The sequence below is a fragment of the Plecotus auritus genome (genome assembly GCF_963455305.1).
Source record: "Plecotus auritus genome assembly, chromosome: 1".
NCBI lineage: Eukaryota > Metazoa > Chordata > Mammalia > Chiroptera > Vespertilionidae > Plecotus > Plecotus auritus.
The window spans coordinates 66,584,511-66,606,119 of record NC_137770.1 but is presented as its reverse complement, the minus strand read 5'-3'; the positions used below and the strand labels follow the sequence as shown (position 1 = coordinate 66,606,119).

General features: G+C 37.8%; 1 protein-coding gene across 2 annotated transcripts in view; it reads left to right on the top strand.

Moving 5' to 3' along the window:
* SEMA6D (semaphorin 6D) overlaps positions 1 to 21,609 on the top strand; it is a 606,507-nt gene that overhangs the window by 294,571 nt on the left and 290,327 nt on the right. The gene's annotated exons all lie outside the window — the stretch shown is intronic.

Sequence of the window (21,609 nt, the reverse complement as noted above, 5' to 3'; positions counted from 1 at the left end):
CTGAAGAAGCAGGGTCAGGGTGGAAAGCAGTTCTGTTCAAACAATGACAGTGGTGTGGAGTGAATGAGTGAAGATCACGGTGACAATAAACATCTGTAAGACTCTGTGAGCAACAAGAGAAATCATGGCCACTGTGTTGAGATGATTGCTGACTCTTAATGAAGTTTTAAATCTGATAGTCTCTATAAATGTTTCTGTAAGAGTCTAGTATTTTTAAAATTTCTGCTTCCCTGAAAAAGAGGTGAGATTTCTGACTCAGGATTCCTCTTTCTCCTAAGTCACTTTTTTATTTCTTGAATCAAGTGCTGATATACTCCCGACTTAAACTATAACTCATTCAGTAATTCTCTAGTTATTTTCAACCTTCATGTCATAAGCAATCTGTTATAAAGACAGCTAGCTGTTCTGGTGAACAGGGCCCTTCATATTTATGTCTACTTCATCTGTGAGTGTCTGTACCAAAGGTTAGTTCTCAGAAAAGCCTGGTTCACAGTGAGAGAGCAGAAGTAGAGAGGCAGTGGAGCCTGGTAGATGGCCTGTATTATTCATGGTTTTTGAGCCAAACTAGGGGCTAGACTTAATGGGAGGAGCTAAATGACCAAGGTAAGCTGCTTTTGATTTTGTTGTTTATCTGGGAGTGCCTTTCTGAGAGGGAGCTAGGCATAGCAGTTAAGGAAAGTTCCTAATAATAATATCTGAGGATTATAAATCAAGAGAAAGGGGATAATTTCTGAAATATACCAACCTCAGGTGCTCAGAGTTCTGCCTAGTGATCACATACACACTAACCCATGCAGACACACACACACACACACACACACACACACACACGCACGCGCGCACAGTGAGAGAGAGATTAATCGATCAAGAGGGAAGAAAGAAAGGAAAAGGAAGAGAGAAGAGAAGAGATGAGAACACATGAGACCACATGTTTTTTCATTGAAAACCAAGGCTAAGAGAGTTCAGCAAGAAACCAGAAGTCAATTGTGAGTGATGGGGAGACACTTAGGAATGCTAGGTTTGAGACCACATATCTTGGCATTGCATCATCTATTCTTAAAGGGGCCAAAGTACCAGTGGAATAGACAGTAGGGTAGGTTCTAATATCTTCATATTTTAAATATCCCCTATTTTACAGAGAAATCATAAAATTTTAAATATGGATAGCATTTTAAAAAACTGCCATGTCTCATCCCTGAAGGTAACATGTTTGCCCAAGGTAACTTAGTTAACTAGTGACAGTGTTAGGATTAGAAGTTCACTAGTCCTGATTATCAATAGTCATTATTTTCTAAAACATAAGAGCAGGGAAATTTGTTATTTTCTTCCAATCAGTAAAGATATTAAGAGAGTCTGAAGCTTAGGCATTCTAATTTTTCTTAAATAATATTTTTGTCTATGAGACAAAATTTGGGCCATAAGGGAGTTTGTGGTATTATATCTGATTGTCTAGTAAGTTACCTTAGTAATCAATTAATGTGTCAAAGGATCCCTCAGAAATTTTATCCTTAGAGGATACGTCAGCAGTCAGAAAGAGGAGGACAAACTGTGTAGTGTTTTGTGTTTCAACTTTTCTTATCTTCAAGGGAAATTGTTTATGAAAAATTGGAAGAGATAATAAGGATATAAGGATACTAGAATATTACCTGCTTACCAGCCATGCTATCCCTGTCCATCCAAATGGCCTAGGACTATATTGGAAGAATGTGAGTGCCTTAATATAGTAGAAGAAAAGGAGCTTTGTAGTCAACGACAGCTGGAGTCAAATCTTGCCTCCATCTTTTATAGATTGTATGATATTGATCTTGATACTTAATATCCTCTGAGCTTTAGTTTCCTCACCTAAAAAATATGAATGGTATTGATGTAATAAAATTGTGTTGATGATTAAATGAAACACATATATGCAAAGGAGTGTTGGGTGAAGACTGGATCTTAAAATTGTTATTGCTGGGAAACATGGGCTTGATTATTGGAACTGGATTCTGCAGTCTAAGTTGGAAGGTTGATTCACTTTTAGAGTTAAATGTGCTTTTGTTCTGTCAAGAACTATTTGCCTGATTGCTGGTAGTTATGTAGACATGGAATACATAGAGATCCATTTTTCTGGAGAAAGAACTTAAGAGTACATTTTGCCTTGTCTAGGAGCTGGCATGAGAAACTGTAAGTAAACGAAGTTAGACAGTGCTATGCCCACAGTGTCATGGGAGCTTCCTAGAAAAAAGAAAGAAAAAAAAGGATTCATAGAGTACCTGAAAGGAATTAAGCTTGAGAAATAAATACTTTACAGGCCTGGCTGGTATGTGCTCAGTGGTTAGAGTGTTGGCCCTTGCACTGAAGGGTCATAGATTTGATTCCTAGTCAAGGGCACTCTCTGGGTTGGAGGTTGGATCCCCTCCCCAGTTGGGGTCAGTTCGGGAGGAAACTCCCCTTCCCTTCCTCCCTTCCACTCTCTCTAAAAATCAATGGAAAATGTCCTCAGGTGAGAATTAACAACAACAAATACTTTATAATACTGTTGGTGGCCTTGGGAATGGGGACAAGGATGTGATGAGGAGCCAGACAGTCCTCCATGGAAAGGTATGTGGCTCCATACTGGCCACACAGCACTTGCTATGCACTGGGCTTTCCCCCTCAGCTGCTGCAGAAGCAGCTTTGTTGCCAGCTGCAAACTATCCAGGAGAAGATATGTTATTTGTGGAGCCCAGTGGACCTTGATGAGATCCGGACAAGTCAGAGAGTCAGCACCATTTGAGAGGTCTGTGGCTGGGTCTGGAAGGCTCCTGGGCCAAGAGAAAGCAAGGCCAGTCTTGGAAAAGCTCTCCATCGCAGGTTGAATTCAGTGATCATGTTTGAGTCTCCTGGCGCACGCTAATTCAGTCTGAAAGAATGAGTGTCTCTAGCTGCTTTCTTGCAAGTCCCCAAGAAGTCTGTATGAGAAGCAGAGACCTGGTACCAGTGTTTACACCTCTTCATAAAGCATGAAGTTAAATTTTTCATGCATTAGAGAATTGGGGTTAATACTCAAAATGAAAGTTTCTCATAAAATAAAACTAAGGAAATGTGGCTCTGAACAGATTTCAGAAACATGGCTTCCAGCCTGCCTGGGGTCTCTTGGAAGGAAAAGGTTTTCTCTGATTATTAGCAAACTTTGGAAAACTATGACTTCACTGCTAGAAACTCACCACTTTCTTTTCTTTGACCCATAAACTCTTTCTTCCCCCTTAGTCTCTTAAGACCTCTATTAGTGACCATTTTGTGATGGTAGCTTTGTAATCTCCCAATTCTGGCTCTGGAGTGGGGAAAAAAAAGGGCTTATTGGCGAGCTCACAGGGGTCTGGAAAGGCCCTGCCTGTCCCAGCTGGCCAGGACAGCCGGAAGCCTGAGGGGGCTGTCCACAGGCTGTCTGGCCAGGGAAAAGGAAGAGGAGGAGGTGGGGGAGGCTTAATTCCTAGCTGGCTGGCCTCAGAAGGTGGCCTTCTTTCCCTTTGGCTCAGGAACCAGAATAAAAGGCCAAAAATCCTGGCTTAGTTCCTGTCAGCTTGTCGCCTTGTTTGTAGGTTTGTGGAGTGAACTGAGTCCGGAAGAAGCCCAAGGACTGCCTGAGAAAGGCTTATAACTGAGCCTGAAGGAAGACAGACCCTCCCTGTCGCCAGTGGGGTCAGAATCTCTTAGCCAACAGCCTCTCTCCTTTGTGTTTAGAGAAATGGATTGAGGGGTAAATGGCCTAATAGTTGTAGAATGTTTGCTCAATACATTGGGGATCTTTTCTACTTTCCCATGTAATTATCATAAACATAAACTGAAACAGCTTTTATTTCTTAGCATCCCAAAGCTTACTGCACTCATCAAGGAGTACATGGCATTAAGTCTTAAACTTACAACTATATTTTTTGCAGCAAATGTTTCATGACTCCAAAGAGTCATCCTAAAATATGATTCTTCTCAAAGAGACTTGTTTGACCTCAATGAAATGCTTATTTATGCAGCATCATTCTAATAGGAATGGCTTTATTAAAACCATTCAATATCTATGTAACAAGATACATACCAGAAGACAGCAAGTCTTATTCATTGTTGTTTCCCCAGTGCTTACTGGAGTTTCTTTACAGTTTTATTGAAATATACTTGATAGATAGAAACTGAACATTTCATGAGTTTGGACATATGCCTACATTCGTGATATCATCACCAACATCAAGGCAATCAACATATCCATCACCTCCCAGAGTTCCTTGTGTTCCTTTGTTTTGTTTTTGCTTTTGTTTGCAATAATAACACTTAACATGAGATTTACCCTCTTAAATTTTTAAGTGCACAATATTGTATTGGTAACAATAGGCATGATGTTGAATAGCAGATCTCTAGAACTTACTCATCTTGCATAACTGTAACCTTATATCCATGAAGAACTTTCTATTTTCCCCTCCTCCAATCCCCTGGCAACCAACATTCTGTTTTTTTTTTTCTTTGACTTATTTAGATCCCTCATATAAGTGGAATTATACAGTATTTATCCTTCTCTAACTGGCTATTTCACTTAGAATAATGTTTTCCAGAGTAATTCCTGATGTTGCAAATAGGATTTCCTCCTTTTATAGGGCTGAATGGTATTACCTAAATGTATATATCACATTTGCGTTTTACATTCATCAATCAATGGACATTTAGGCTTTTAACATATCTTGACTATTGTTAATAATGCTGAATGTAGGTGTGAAGATACCTCTTTGAGATCCTTATTTCATTTCTTTTGGATATATACCCAGTCGTGGGATGGTTGGATTATACAGTAGTTCTATTTTTTTTTAAGAGAGAACTCCATACTGTTTTCCAGAGCAATTATACCATCCCCATCAACAATATACAGGGTTTCAATTTCTCTAAAACCTCACCAACACTTATTGCTGTTGTTTATTTTATGAGAATCATTCTAACAGGTGTAAGGTAATATATCATCATGGTTTTGATTTGCAATTCCCTGATCATTAGTGATATTGAGTATTTTTCATGTACCTGTTGGCTATTTCTGTGTCTTTGAAGAAATGCCCATTTTTTTTTAATTGGGATATTTGGGTTATTTTGCTATTGAGTTCTGGAGTTCCTTATCAATTCTGAAAGTCAATCCTTTGTTAGATATATGACTTGCAATTATTTTCTCCTATTCCATAGGTTGCCTTTTTACTCTGTCGGGTATTTCATTTGCTGTGTAGAAGCTCTTTAGTTTGATGTAGCACCACTTATTTAGTTTTGCTTTTGTTGGCTATATTTTCAGTTTCATATCCAAAATTTATTGCCAAGACCAAGTCATGAAGTTTTTCTTCTATGTTTTCTTAGGAATTTTGTAGTTTTGGGTCATACATTTAAGTCTTTAGTCAATTTTGATTTGACATGTATGTATGGTGTAAAATAGGGGTCAGATTTTATCCTTTTGTACCTGGATATACACAACACAATTTGTTGAAAAGACCATCCGTTCCCCATTGTGTTTTCTTGGCACCCTTATTAACAATCAGTTAACTCTGTATTTGTGGGTTTATTTCTGGGCTCTCCACTTTGTTCCATTGGTGTTTACATCTATATTTTTGCCAGTACCATGTTGTTTTAATTACTGTAGCTTTGTAATATATTTTAAAGTCAGGATATATGATACCTGCAGCTTTGTTTTGTTGTTCTTTTTCAAGATTGCTTTGGCTATTCTGGATCTTTAGTGAAACTGTTTTAGGATTGCTTTTTCTATTTCTGTAAAAAATAGCATTTGTAGTTTAATGAGAAAAACTTTAATCTGTATATTGCTTTGGGGAGTATGGACCATTTAACAATATCTTAGTAGTGTATTAAGGCAAAGATGGTAATGTTTAATAAATATTTCCTTTGTTCTATATTTTTTGGCCTTTTTGCAATTAGGCAGGGTACTGTGGCCAATTCTGAACAATGACATGTGAGTGGGAGTGATGAGTGTGCCACTTTAAGACTGAGGGAGTCAAAGCCCATATGCAGTTTTTCATGATTTTATGGTATGACTTCATGGCATGATTTTGTGGCAATCAACCAGGCATGTATTCTAGATGGCATAGCTACACATTGATGGAATCTTCACCAACTTACATTACTGAGTGAAGCAGAGTTCTCACATTGGACATAAAGTATGAGCAAGAAATAGCTTTGTCATATTAAATCACTGAGTTTTGGGGGTAAATTTATGACTTGCATAGTGGAGCTTATCCTAATACAAGTGCCAAGCAAGTAGAGAGCACTTCCATCAAGTGGCTTATAATGATGCTGCTAAATGGAGGGGAGAGGGCTATAGTGGGAGATGGTACAGAGTGTGGTTAGAACAAAGATAGTTGTGGGCAAGGCTTGTACCACAGGGGAGGCAATACTTTTTCTAGAACATGAAGTAAAGACATGGACATGTTCCAAGCAGAGGAGATAGAGCATTCTAAGAAGAAGCATGATGCTTCATTCATTCATTCATTTATTCAGCTCTACTCTTGACACTGTTGATTAGTTGAACATAGATTTCATGGGAGTATTGGTAGAGAAATGAACTGCAAAATTACTTAGGATTGAGTGTTGAGAAGTGCTTTGTTTATATTATTTTATTTAAGAAGAGCTTTAAATGACCTTCATAATCTTAAAATATATGCTTTAATGTGATGAAAGGAGATAAACTTTATTATACTCATTTTTTGTATGTGCAGAATCTGAGAATTTAATGTATATTATTCTCAGGTTCAATTAAACACAAATCAGTGGTGAAACTTAGAAACAGCTTAGAATTATGTGCTATTTTTTCTACCTACCTATTGCTCAATCTACAACCTCTCACATGTTCCTGTCTCTTAAAAACAAAACAAAACATCCCTAAAGTCATTTCAGAAACAAACACTGAGAATGGGGAGTGGGTAAGCATGGATAGAGACTAGAGCTAATATACCACAAGCATGCTCTCTGATTTAATTCAGTCAGTTGTTTTATATCTTGACCATGGACTCAACCCATTCACCCATCCTGAGATGATTCTTTTTCCTTCTCAAATGTTTTTCCTGACTCTGATTCATTCACTTTATTATTACACCCTTACCTCCCTTCTTTACCAAGAGGCCTTGGGCAAATGATATCTTTAAGTACAAATTTATCTTCCATCCAAAAATATGTTGGCATTTGAAGAAGGAGGAGACAGTAATACTTAGTAGTTATATAAAAAAAGATCAAAAACGAATCCAGAGACAGAGAAGCATTGATCAGACCATAGGACCTCGGAGGAAAGGTAGGGGAGGATGGGGGTAAAGAGGGAGATCAACCAAAGGACTTGTATGCATGCATATAAGCCTAACCACACAGACACCAGGGGGATGAGGGTATGAGTGGGGCAGTGTGGGTGGCAATGGGGGGATAAGGACACATATGTAATACCTTAATCAATAAAGAAAAAAATTTTTAAAAAGATCATATTGTATGATTAAAGTTTCATGATGTGGGAACAATGTGGATGAGTTAGAAAACTGACATTTTATAATGTGGAATATATTTTATTTTCCCTAGAATATTATTTCTTTTAACCAAAATTTATTAACTGGATTCACAAACTAGATATTTTAAACATTTTAGGAAAATATTCTTTCCTTAGAATTAATTACAGTATTTGGGTTTTTATTCCTCCAAAAAAGATTAGTTTTTTCAAACACCACATAAACTTCTATAAGAAATGCATGTAGATTGTTATCCGTCCTGACCTAATAACCTGGGTAGAGTAGAGTATGCAATGAGGAACACCTGGGTGCTACTGATGCCGCCTTCTTGGGCTGATAGAGTAACACATTTAAATTGCCTTCCCAAAGCTGCTAAGTCTACAGCCTCAATCTTGGCTAACGTTTGCTCAAGTTTTGTCATTAGTCTATAGTAGGGAAGAATCATGAATGACCTGGCAAAATCTATTAAACCATAAGAAATAACTCAATTCATAAATTCTAGTAATTAGGGATTAACATCATCACTTGGTATTTGGAGAAGAGTATATTGCTATCATTACAAATACATTTAGTTCATTTAATGTTTTAATAAGCAAGAAAATTATTCTGGAACTGTCTAAACAGCCACAGAATTCACCATTTTTACCATTTTTTGTGTGTGTGTGTGTACAGTGATACAGTGAGGAGAATCTAACTAACCATTCTTTACACAATTTGTTTTCTCAAACTTGCTGTTGACTTCCTTGGTAAAGCTGACCAAAAGGCATGACTAGATAACCTGTTTTTGAACCAGATATTGTGATGTAATGTAGTAAACTGTGGCAGAGAGAATATTGGCTTAGTCTCCTCATAGTTCAAGCTCTTTCTATGTAAATGCTCAATCGGGTGCTCTTAAAAACTTAAATGATGACCTTCATTTTCTGTGGCTTGAAGTTAGAGCAAAAGTGTTCCATCAATAAAATCTTCAATGGTTTTTCGATCTTTATAATATCATACAGCAATTCTCTCCTTGAGTTGAGATAATAGCAGTAATTAGGCAGCTTTTATTTCTCAACCCCTTTTAACTTTGCTGTCTTTTAAATGAACACGCAGCATATGTATGTAACCACTATAGAGAGAATGCTGGCCAGTGTCAGAAGCAGGGAAAAACAATTGGTCCATTCATGAATTATCTTTCACTTTTCACTCTAGCCCCAAAGGTTAAATGTGAATGTACTTACTTGCCTCCCTTTCTATTTTGACCACATGTGAAAGCTTTGATGGAGTTCTGCAGAGAGTAAGAAAAGTAAGATTTGTGAAAATCAAACACCCTTGCATTTATTAATGGTCACTAATGGCATGTAATTAAAGTAATTACAGGAAGGCAAACAGACAATTAACTTGTTGGAAGTGTCAAGGAAGGGCAGTAACAGAGTTTAAAGTTCCTGTCTCTCTGGTTCATCTTTAAGTTCCCCAAATTCATAAGGAAAGAGTGATGCTAACCAGAAGGGTCAGGCTAATAAACATTTATGAAGCAACCATGAAGTCTGGAAGGGAAAAGCAAAGGGCCAAAGAATGGTGTGGGATAGAAGTAAGGGAGCTAGAAATGTTCACAGGCTTCATGAAAGATGGTGGCTTAATCAGAACTTTGACAAGGGCTAGTTAGCTACAGCAGATGCAAACAAAGTGATGAACGTGTAAGTCCTTTCCATTATTCTATGTTCTTCAAGTATGAATCACACTCTTCAACACTAATTGGTCTTGGTCAAAAAGTCACTTTATGTATATATTAATTTTATATGACAAAGTGGGTTAGAAGTTCTTAGGGGACACAACATTCATTTCAGGAATCTTCCATGCATTCTACCATGTTCAGTACAGAGTTGAGCATCATTTAATGAGTAGGAGTCTCCTGAATTGCCCCATCCAGCATCCCATCCCCAACCTGTTTCTGTGTGCCAAGTTCAGTGAAGGGCACACATGATGCTGAATCCTATCGCAGCTATTGAGATTGACCTTTTCTGAATCCTATACACAGTTATTGACACATAAGGACTCTCCCAATAATACTAATAAACGTACATGTGTCAATTATCTTTTATGCACTACACACTTTATTCTTATCTCATTGGAACAACTCTAGGAGGTTATCTTATAAGGGGTGGGGAATCTGATTTATAGTATGCCTATGTAAAATAAGTTAAAGTTCTAGAGTATAAACTTGGAAACCAACCTCTGGGATGAATAAATTGGATGTTCTTTTATTATTAATGGAATGACTACAATGTACCAGGTCTAGGGGTCATTTGCAGTTAAAGGAGTGCAGAGATAAGAAGAGAGCCTCCTCCCCACAAATGAAAATCACACCTAAAGACAAATGCAAGTGGTTTCCAATTCTTTTAAATCTTACACTGCAACATTCCTTAAATTCATTATTTTCTTATCATTGTTATCTCACTGCCTGTGTCTCACCTAGACAAAAACAATACTTTTAAAGCAGCTTCCTCAATTCCATCTCTCCCTATCTCCACTGTATTTTATGTACTTCTCCTACCTAATGGGTAACTCATCATATTATTGTCCCACTCAAAAACCTTCAGTGGTTCTCCATGGTCTACTGGGAACAAAGTCCAATCGCTTTACCCTGACAGTCACAATTACCCACAAGCTGGGCCCAATTTGCCTTTTGAAACCATCCTCCATTACTCTTCTTCAGACATTCTATATTTACATTTAAATAGCACTCCTCCTGTTACATACATTTCTTGAGCTTTCTTGCCTCCATTTCCTGCCTTATGCTATCCCAACTATTTTCCACACTGAAATCCTGCCTTTATTTCAAGACCTACCTCACAGCCCTAGCTGGTTTGGCTCAATGAACAGAACATTGGCCTATGAACTGGAGGCTTATGGATTCGATTTCAGTCAAGGGCACCTGCCCAGTTTGCAGGCTCGATCCCCAGTAGGGGATGTACAGGAGGCTTCCGATCAATGTTTCTCTCTCATCATTGATGCTTCTATCTCTCTCTCCCTCTCTCTTTCTCTCCAAAATCAATAAAAATATATATATTTTAAAAAGACCTACCTCACTTGTCATATTAATGATACACTCTTACTTAATTTCTCTGCTGCCCTCGACTTCTGCCTTTGAACTTCAAAAGTTCTTATTGGTACCATTTTAACTTGCATTTATTTATTCATAGATCTCCCTTATTTCCACAATTAACACTGTAACATTTTTGTGGAGATGACCTTTGTCCTACTTCTTTTTGTATTTTCATAATGAAAGCATAATACTTTAAATAAACACAACATGCTTCCCTCAACTCTCTATCTTCCTTTACTTGGTGAACTCTTACTTAAATATGAAGAGCCATTTTGAATATCACCTTTTGCAGAAAGTCCTTCTTAACCTTCCAGGTCTAGATTAACTGCATCCTTGTGATTTCTCATTGTTTTTTGTTCAGACTATCACCTTGAATCCAAGTCATTGTAATGAAATTATCTAATTATAGTTTGTCTTCACTATTAGACTCAACATCTATCTCCCCGATGAATAATTTCCTATTAAATTCCTGAGCTTTGATTCATAGCTGCCATATTGTAGGTGCTCAGTGTATTCTGAAGGACTCTTTAAGAGCTGAAATCCATGAAGATTTTCTGATAAGGCTGGAGACAGTAGACCAAGGCAGTTTAGAGAATATTAGAGAGCCCTTTTTGAGGTGAGCACTTCCATTTTTCAGGTTCTAAAATTATGTTCAGCCTGGGCTTTGTCATCTTGAACTCCACAACCAACCTCATTTACAGCTGCAAAGTAGCTTTGTGCTTAAGTGGGTGAAGAGGACAAATACCTTTGGAAGATTTTAAAAGAGTTTGGATGGATTCTATAAAATAGCAAATGTTTTAAACTCTTAAGCTGTTTTAGACACCTGAGCTCCAATTATTTGCAATGAGATATTTCCCTTGGTTCTTCTCGAACTCACTTTGACTGTTTCCTAGAATTGAGATTGATGGATACAAGCCTGTTTTAACTCATGACCACTGCAGTTTTCAGACACATAGCCCTGAAGTTGGGCCACTCCCAACCCCCATCACCTGCTTTGCTTTGAATAAGAGGGGAAAGTGGTATGCCTATCGTTGAGATCTGTTTCCCTCTACTAAATCCAGAGCATTGTGCTAGGGAGTCCTGAGGAGGGCCAGAGTGGCAGTGTGACCCATGTCAGGTTTAGTTAATTGTAGAAAACTTCCTAGAAGAAATAATTTCTCTGAAGTATAAGGGAAGGATTCGGAAAGGAGAGGGAGGGCAACCATTTTAGGTGCAAGATGCAGCACAGTGTAAGGAGACTTGGATAGTGTCAAGAAAGACATACAAGGAAAACAGGCAGATCCTTTGGCTACAGCAAGGATTCTGGGTAAGGATATAATAAATGATTAAATGTATGAGAATGATGTGTTTAGTATTGACCAGTCTAGAATTCAGATTAAAGATATGATGACAATAGGGAGCCATTATGAATTATTGAGTGAGGGGACAGAGCATGATAACATAGTTTTGAGGACAAATGTTTTAAAACTTTTATATTAAACATATTAAAGAGCAAAGAACTAAAACTTGGACACTATGAAGGAGTTTTCTACTTTAAATGTGTGAGTTGATGAGGGCTTAGACCAAGGATGTCATGCCATCATTACCTGTTCCATGACAGGTATCCCTATTCAAATACAGAATGCTTTCAGGATGGCATCAGAATCCTTCTGAATACAACCCTGTGGGAGCACAACCCTCTAGGAAACAACTTGAGTTGGCAAGCTAGATAATGCCTAGATGCTATTCCTGTTTTAGGTCTAACATGTGGAAATAACATAGCAGGGCAGTTTATGTAGAAGTCTTACGTAGGGCATAATAATAGGATGACATGGACACAGAAGATAAGGAAAAATGAGGAATAGGAAATGACTGAAAATGTAGAAACCCAAAGAGTTGTTCCAAGAATGTAAAAGAAAAATAAGGGGGGAAATCTTGTTTTGATAAGAAAATGAGTTATTTATTAATCCATTAGGCTTAGGTCCAGATGAATAGGATTAACTAGAATGAAATGGCTTAGCGCCCTAGCAGGTTTGGATCAGTGTATAGAACATTGGCCTGTGGACTCAAGGGTCCCGGATTCAATTCTGGTCAAGGGTACATGCCCAGGTTGCAGGCTAGGTCTCCAGTAGGGGGCGTGCAGGAGGCAGCCAATCAGTGATTCCCTCTCTTCATTGATGTTTCCATCTCTCTCTTCCTCTCTGAAATCAATAAAAATTTATTTTAAAAATGTTTAAAAGAAATGGCTTAGAGAGATGATGAGATATAATATTGGGACTCATAAATTTATTCATTCAACATTTTTAATAAATATATTTGGGGCAGTTCCTCTGTACTTAATACTTGTTTTTGGGTGCCTGGGATACACCAGTGAACAAGCCTGGAGCATGAATGTCAGCAATAAGAGGATACAGACACCCAACAACAGATTCAATAAATAATCACATAGTTTGTTAGAAGATAAGTATAGTAAAAGAAAGAAAAATGTAGAGCAGCTCAAGAATCGTCAAGAATTCAGGTATTGTGGAGGATATTAAGAGTCATTCATTTGTAGACCCTCATCACTTGACCTAACATCAGAAAATTTGCTAGGTCAACTCCATACAATGTAAGAAACAATTAATTTTCTTACCTCTGATCCCAGAGATTCACTGGCCATAGACCCTTCGTTATACAGAGGTGTGGGTGTGTGCTTAAGCCTTTTTAGGAGACCAGAGAGTAATTATCTTGACTCTTACACTGATCTTGTTGCCTTCCAGGAAAGGAAAGAAATTTTCAGGTAAACTCAAGTGGTTAAATCGAATGGAACATCTGACCTATTGGATTTTCCATGTTGCTTTTATAAATCAATCTGTGCTCCAAAGAATGGGGAGAACAGATTGCTTAATTTTGCCCAATCAGAATACCAAAGTCTTTACTGCAATAGTCAAATACAGTCTATTTGAATTTCTATCAATTACAATACCTGGAGAAGATTATAAATCAAGACTTCATGAAGACTATGGAAGGATTTGTTGAGTTATTACACCTAGTCTCTGGAATGGGAATTAAATGGATTTTACTATTCAGTGGGACTACCTTTACTATTGAATAACCACAAATATCACTCAGTGTTCTTTCTTTCATCTTCATGCCCTTCTTAGTATTTGTTTAAAACGAACAAACAAACAAACAAAACCACAAAAAAACCTCTCAACTCTGCCTAGTCAGTGGGGCTCTGTGGTTGAGCATCAACCCATGAACAGGGTTCAATTCCTGGTCAGGGCACATGCCCAGGTTGCGGGCTTGATCCAGTAGTGGACCTGCAGGAGGCAGCCAATCAATGATTCTCTCTCATCATTGATGTTTCTATCCCTCTCCTTTCCTCTCTCTGAAATCAATTAAAAAACATATTAAAAAATAGTTTCTCAACTCTCAGGGCAGAGGAATGGTATCTATACTGGCTCATTCTGAACTTTCTCCTTTTTAGTTGGTCCTGTTTCTTGGAGTCTCTGGTTTACTGCAAATGTCCTACTTTGTTTCTTTCATACTGGGATGTGAGTTTTTGATTTCTGGGTCCTTATTAAGAGTCCATGGGCTTCCTATCTGAAAAAGCTTCAAATTCACTTCACATTGAATCTTTATAGAGATTTTGTTTAGCTCACCAAAATGATGGCTGCCTGCTTTATATGCTAGCCTCATAAATGTCTTTGGTCTGTTTGCGAGGCCCTGCAACTCCTCTCGCACAGGAGGGCTTCCTCCTCTCTCCATTCTTTTTGACACAATTGGCACTTTCTCTGAGTTTTGTAGCATTCTAAGCATACTCTGGCAGCAGGAAGGGTATTTTTGGTCTCATTTTGGCAGTAAGAGTCATCTTTTGCCTGGCACCAACTTGAAAACATTCCCCATGGTGAAGTGCTTTGACATTGTCTCAGCAGTAGCAGAGTAGAGGTAGTTTCTGTGCAATACCATTAAATATCACCATTCTGTCAAAAGCCCTTCAGGGACATTTCCTATGTAGCACTATTGAAACTCCTTCCCATCAGTAATGGTACAAGGGCACTTCTGTAGTATTTTGGGACATTCCCTATGTAACCTCATTACAATTCTTGCACCAAGAGGAGTAGTGCAGGGATACTTTTGGTTTTGATTAAATATTTTGTTGCAGTAGCTGCACAGCACCCTGGGATGCTTAATATTGATTTTATTTCCAACACTGTTGGAGTTCTCACAAGCACATAAAATACTAATACTAGTTAATTGATGAAGCTAATATTTTATTCTCTTGTCAGAGTCACTCAAGCCACAAATACCCAGGCATGGCAATTGTGGAATTTAATCAGATTTAAGGCCCCTCTGAATTTATAATGGCATTCAAGAAATAAGAAAATCTTTATATTACATGTATCCTGTTTTTTACTCTGTTCTTCACTCTTTAACCATAAATAATAAAAAAATTACAGTCTAAACCATATTGTTGCCAGGAGTAGTTGATTCAAAAAGTGGTTTCAAATTGTACAGTTATGGGGCTGGGAGAAGAGAATGCCATGTGATTTCCTGTGAATAAATCCTGACTGATTGTTTTGAAAGTTTGTTTATTGAGCCTTTCCTATTTATTCTTCAAAGGCTACACAAGCATGGTTGTAACATGTCACCCTGGACAAATATATCTGAGAATAATGCAGTGATTTGTGAATACTTAAAGATTTTCAACCTATATGCAAATTGAAATTAGTGTGGATGTGTCTTTTAGGCTAGAGAAGACATAGATTATATGCCATAACTGCTACATCTTTGTGACTAAATTGAATATGATGAACTATGTGCTCAAAACCTGAATCCCTCTCTGACCAGCACAACAAGCATGAGAGAGATCAATATTTCTAGGTCCATATTAAGGCAATGGGACACAATGAATGAAACCAACCAACATTACTGAGGGTCACATTTATGTTTCTCAAGGTATGCAGCATGGTTTACTTTTAGAGAAGTGGTTAATACCTTGGAAGAAGGAATAAACACAAAATGACCACAATTAGATAAGAGACATAATGCCCACCCCTCAAATAATATCAAAGTGAAGATCACTAGGAACAAATACATTAAAACACTTTGTAGAGACTGTGAAATACTCCGGTTTAATTGTAATTAAATCTATACCAAAGAGAGTCATACAACAATTAACCTGAAGAGCATTTTGTCAGACTTAATTGTGTTATATATCCAGCTTTCTAGAATGATGTCCTTAAGTTGGATTAGGTTGACTACTGTGCAGAACTAGTGACACATGGAGAGAAACAAAGCAGAAGACTGAAGCAAGCTAGTCTGTAAATCTTTCATGAGATTGGCAGATAGGCATAACACTGAGCCTCTGCAGCATCATAATTCAGTCCATGCCGTATTTCGTGTGGCGCTGTCTCTTCAGTGCACCCAACTTTGTGAGCTCTTTCACCAGCCAGAGCTGGCATGAGAGGAGAAGACAATATTGTTTTCCAAAAGGAGCCAGAAAGATTCAGTCCACCAGACCAACAACACTGTTTGTTTCCAGTCCACATTACTGGACTGTGTTTGTGTTGATAATAAAAGGACAAGATTGCCAAAAAAAGCAAATAAAAAAGCTTTGTAGTGAACTGAAATATGGCAGCAGGGCCAGGTATGAGGGTATGGTTAGGAGAAATAAAAACCAGAGTCTGCTGAAGTCCATAGTTATGACTGCTGAGAAAATGGAATTTTTGATACTTGGTGACCAGGCATAAGAACTCTTTTTAGTTAAAGCATAAAAAAATATACAAGGCAGAGTTGCTAGCAATATCAGACTATGAAAAGGACAGCTGCAGTCAATGTTCCTGCTAATATTTTCCATTCGTGTACTGAGTGAATTTGTTAAGACAAGAAAACAAACAGATGTGCACCACAAGCAGGAACAACAATGAAAGACTTACGTAGATTTTTATGAAGACTGCACTCTAGATGTTGTTTCTGCTAGTGAGAAGGCATGGCAGGAAGAGGTCTCCTATTTGTAAAGTTGTCTTCTCTCAAGGAAGATGAAGATGTGGATGTGGCCCCAAAACCTAAAATGTTTTAAGTTCTTTCTCATGGATCTGCATCAACCATTAAGCACTCTCTTACCCATTTCCATTGTGAGCACCCGGGCAAGGTTGCCAGACAGCTGGACGTGCATTGCAATGACGAAAAGAAAACAGGCCTACCAAAGAACCACATCTGTTGTCTTGGCCTCATATGCACCCTGTTGAAACCAGCTTCTCCAGGTGGCCAAAGAAAGAAGAGAGTACAATTACATTTTAATGAATTCTGCATATTAGAACTCTTTAACTGAATTTGTACATTTTTAAAATCCTCACTTGAGGACATTTTTCCATAGCTTTAGATAGAGTGGGAGGGATGGAGGGGGTGAGGAGTGGGAGTGAGAATGAAAGAGAGAGTGAGAATGAGAGAGTGGGAGTGAGCTAGCATGAGAGAAGACAATATTGTTTTCCAAAAGGAGCCAGAAAGATTCAGTCCACCAGACCAACAACACTGTTTGTTTCAAATCCACATTATTGGACTGTGTTTGTATAGATAATAAAAGGACAAGATTATCAAAAAATAATAAAATTAAAATGGCTTTGTAGTGAACTGAAATAGGGCAGCAGGGCTAGGTAGGAGGGCATGGTTAGGAGAGAGAGAAGAGGCGAGGAGAGGAGAGGAGAGGAGAGGAGAGGAGAGGAGAGGAGAGGAGAGGAGAGGAGAGGACACATCATTTGGTTGCCTCCAACATGAGCCTGGGAAATGAACATGCAACACAAGTACATGCCCTTGACCAGGAATCAAACCTGAGACCCTTCGGTGCTTGGTCAACATTCTAATCACTGAACCAGGGTGTACATTTTTATAGGGAGCATTTGAAGTAGAAATTTAATTGATGACACTAATGTTAAATCTATATTATCCTTGATTATGGGTATGTTGCATGGCTTAAAATCCCTTTATAATTTGTCCCCTGTATACTTAGCACTTAATTAACCCTGTCATTCCCTGAATCACCCAGAGCACCACCCAGTCCTTCAAGCTCCATTCATGGTAAGTGCCCTACACAGATGTATCATTTTTTGTATTTTATAACATATTTTTACTGTACCTTTTCTATGGTTAGATATATAAATACTTACCACTGTATTACAGTTGCCTATATTATTCAGTATAGTACCATGCTGTACAGTTTTGCAGCCTGGAAGCAATAGGGCTATACCATATAACCTAGGTATGTAGCAGGCCATGCCATCTATGTTTGTATAAGTGCACTCTATGATGTTTGCACAATGACAAAATCAGTTAACAGTGTATTTGTCAGAACATATTCCTGTTGTTAAGTGGTGCATTACTTTATTACAAAATATTATCTTGCTTATTCTCGCAATATTTATAATAATTATATTTAGCTCTTTCCTTCATCTGAGTGTTAGTGAGGGGTTAGAGGCAGGAGTCTATTATCTGCCTCTCCCAGCCCCTTTCACCGATTGCCAGCCTCTTGCCTCAGTACCATTTATTGAGAGAGCTGATCTGTTCAGGCTGATCTGAAAGACCATCTCTACCAAATACGAAACCTCTGATTTTATTCTGCTCTATTGATCTGTTTGTACATTCCTGAGTTAATATTCTGTTTTTACTTATTTTTGTTTCTGTCATTACTATTATTCTTTACCCAAGCAATACATACTATTTTCCTTGCACATGGTTGGAAGAGTATAGAAATATTGAAAGAAAACATGAAAGAACCTTTCTTTCCCTCATTACTCCCCTGTCCTGCTCCCAACTGTCAACAGGTGGTAGATATTATTTTTGTTTCCTCATGTGTTTCCTTATATACATGAAGCTATGTAGTCATCTCTGGTTTTGTTTTTATTGTTTTTATTAATACAGATAGGATCATGTGATAATATATATGATTTCAAATTGCTTTTGTCATTTAATACTTTTGGAGATCTTTTCATATCAATGTATATAGTCAGAACTTATTTTTATAAACAATTGCATAGAATATATGTGTATATATATATTTTTTTCTAAGCACAATAAAGATATATCTATCTTTTTCCAAACACACTGTTTTAATTAGCACAGCTTTGTAGTATTTAAATGTATAGAGCAAATGGTTTTAGTTTTTGCCTATTGAGTATGATATTGGCTGTAGGTTTGTCATATGTGGCTTTTATTATGCTGATGTATGATCCTCTTTACCATTTTGCTGAGTTTTTATCAAAAAAGAGTGTTGGATTTTTGTCAAATGTTCTTTCTGCTTCAATTGATATGATCATGTGATTTTTGTCTTGCAATCTGTTTATGTGATGTATCACACATATTGATTAGCAAATATTATACCGGCCTTGCATTCCCAGAATAAATCCCATTTGGTCATGGTGTATGATCTTTTTAATGTACTAGTATTGCTGGATCCGATTTGCTAATATTTTCTTGAGGATTTTGGAGTCTATATTCATCAAGGATAGTGGCCTGTAAAGGGTGATGGTGGACAGGTGGTGTGATAGTTATTAGATTTGCACAGAGTGGTGGGTCTTGATCACAAGTGCAGAGTATTAGGCTTCAGAGGTTTAAATTCACTCATGAAATGCAAAATGTGGAAATTCAAAAACATGATAACTTCCCAGTTTTGTTTATGATTACAGTTAAGGCTGGTCATCTTAACGTAAGAAAACACATGCGTAATTTTGGCCACGAAGCATAAGAGGATCCTAATTAAAAATGTCCACTTCAAAGACTGTTACAAATTTGACTGAAAATCAGGTAAATCTAAATTTGACTGAAATTAGGATGGGGAGACATGTTCTACATAAGGTCCCACAGAGCCACAGTATTGAAATATAGAATTATCGCTCTACAATTCCTTGCCAAAAAAAAAAAGAGCAAAAATAAAACTGTGGTAAGTACTTTAAAAGTTCTCTCCCATTTCCAGTCCACGAGGGAGGAACACACACATTACATTTCTGAGGCAACTGTGCAAAGTGCTCGTCCCGCTCTCCGACACCTGCTCTTCAGCCAGGACCTTCAACGGGCGTATCTCTTTACACAGCCCTGTCTGCATTTTCATGCCTTTCCAACCAACATAGAAAGAAGTTTTGAAAATTATTTAACAACTTGAATGTGGCTTTGTTTCTTTTAGGTATTTTTAAATCTCTGGAAATACTTACTTTAAGTGCATTTTTAAAATACCCTAAGATAATGGTATTTGGAATAGTGTGTTGTATCTCCATCTATATTTTTGTAGTAGCTTACAGTGCCTGGGTACTAGCAGTTTTATGGTGCGAACATTGGTATAACTCTAACTAGTATCCCTTGAGTGGAAGAGCACAATGTTATAAAATTTACAATAAACATTTAAGAAGAAAGAAAGAGTCGACATTGTGCCTACATTTTTGATGGTTGTCTTGTTCCCAACTTTGGTTTATATATTTGCCAAGTAAGAATGTTTTGAAGAGCCCTCGAAGTATTAAATTCCACCATATCCCTCACCAAGGTCTCTGAGCAGGGAGAACAAGAAAAGAAACTAAGAATCTACTCCTGCATCCAACCTGAGAGGCTGAGCTTGGAAAGGAACACACTTGGATTTCAAATGAAAAAGGATTGGCTGCAGAACGGGAACTGAGTTAGTATGAAAATCAACCACCACAATCAGACTTTCCAAACATCCACCGAAGCCTAATTCCCCATAAGAGATTTTCATTCCTCACGTTTGGCATCCTGTAACCAGGGAGGTAGACACATCCACAGGTAGCACAGGTGAACAGCGGCCTATCCTCAGAGTCTGATATATGCACGGGGAAATCATGCTTCCTGAAAACATACCTCTGCCAGAGAAATTCACCATGTGATGTTTTGATAGCAGCTCTCACCTCTGTCCGTCTTTTCATCTGTGGTCTTTTTGTTGGCAGGTGAAAGCAGCATCAGGATCAGATGTGGAGGTTTCTCTTTAGAATTGGAAAATTATGCAAGCATAATATCTTAGCTAGAAAATTGCATTATATCTTTAAGCACTGGGCATTGGGCACAGATTAGTCATACCTCACCATTCACAGAAACCCTTACTAAGGAATCAGACTATAAGCTGAATAATAGTTTACAGAAAAGGCCGATGTATATATGTGAGTTCATAATTATACTAGCTAACAGCTCTGCGAGTTTTCTATTCTCCTGAAACCCCATTACAGGTTTCATGTGTATTATTTCATTTACTTCTCGTTATATACCTGGGAGATAGAATGATCCCACTTTAAAGGTGAGGAAACTAAAGCTCAGAAATTGAAGCTCAGAGAAACCGAGTAAGTTATTGAAGACCAATTAAGATTTTATCTCAGGTCAGCTTCATTGAAACTTCAAGCTCATGATCATTCCATTATTCTGCCTATCCTAGACATTCCATTTGAAAGTACATTGGAGTCCTTTGTAAAATTCATGGCCAGGTTGTTGGAATTGGAAGGAGGGTAGTTTGTAAAACTTCCACTTCAATAAAATTTCCTGCAATGGAAAACCCAACTCTCAAATTTATGCAACGTGAAGGCTTCAAAAAGACAGAGAAAGTCAGCCAGAATGGTATTTCATACATTTCTGTAACATAGTCTTCAAAGTCAGTTCCATTCCAGGAAGCAAAGAAGCTGCTCACTGCAGAGCATGGAGTTCCCAGCTGCTTGCTAGTTCAGGCCCATCGACAGTTGACAGCGTGCACTACCAGTTATTACAGTGGCCTGATGATCATCTTGGCACCATCTTCTCTGCAATTCGCAAATGTCTGTCAAACAGTAAATAGTAGGAATTACTATAAACAGCAATGGTGACATCTCAATGGCTATGGCTCTCTATATTCTAGAAATGTAATCTTACACTCTACCTTAAAATTGGATATAGCACATGAACTCCTTGAAGCGTGCAGAAAGTGAAAATGTATATTATAGTGATCGCTGCTGTCTGTAAAGCAGCCGATGAAGAGTCACAAAAGAAGTTTTAAATGCCCTGAGGAAATTTCTAAGCAGCATTAAAATCACTTATTGGGAACATGTCAAAGTCTTTGGGTATGGAAAG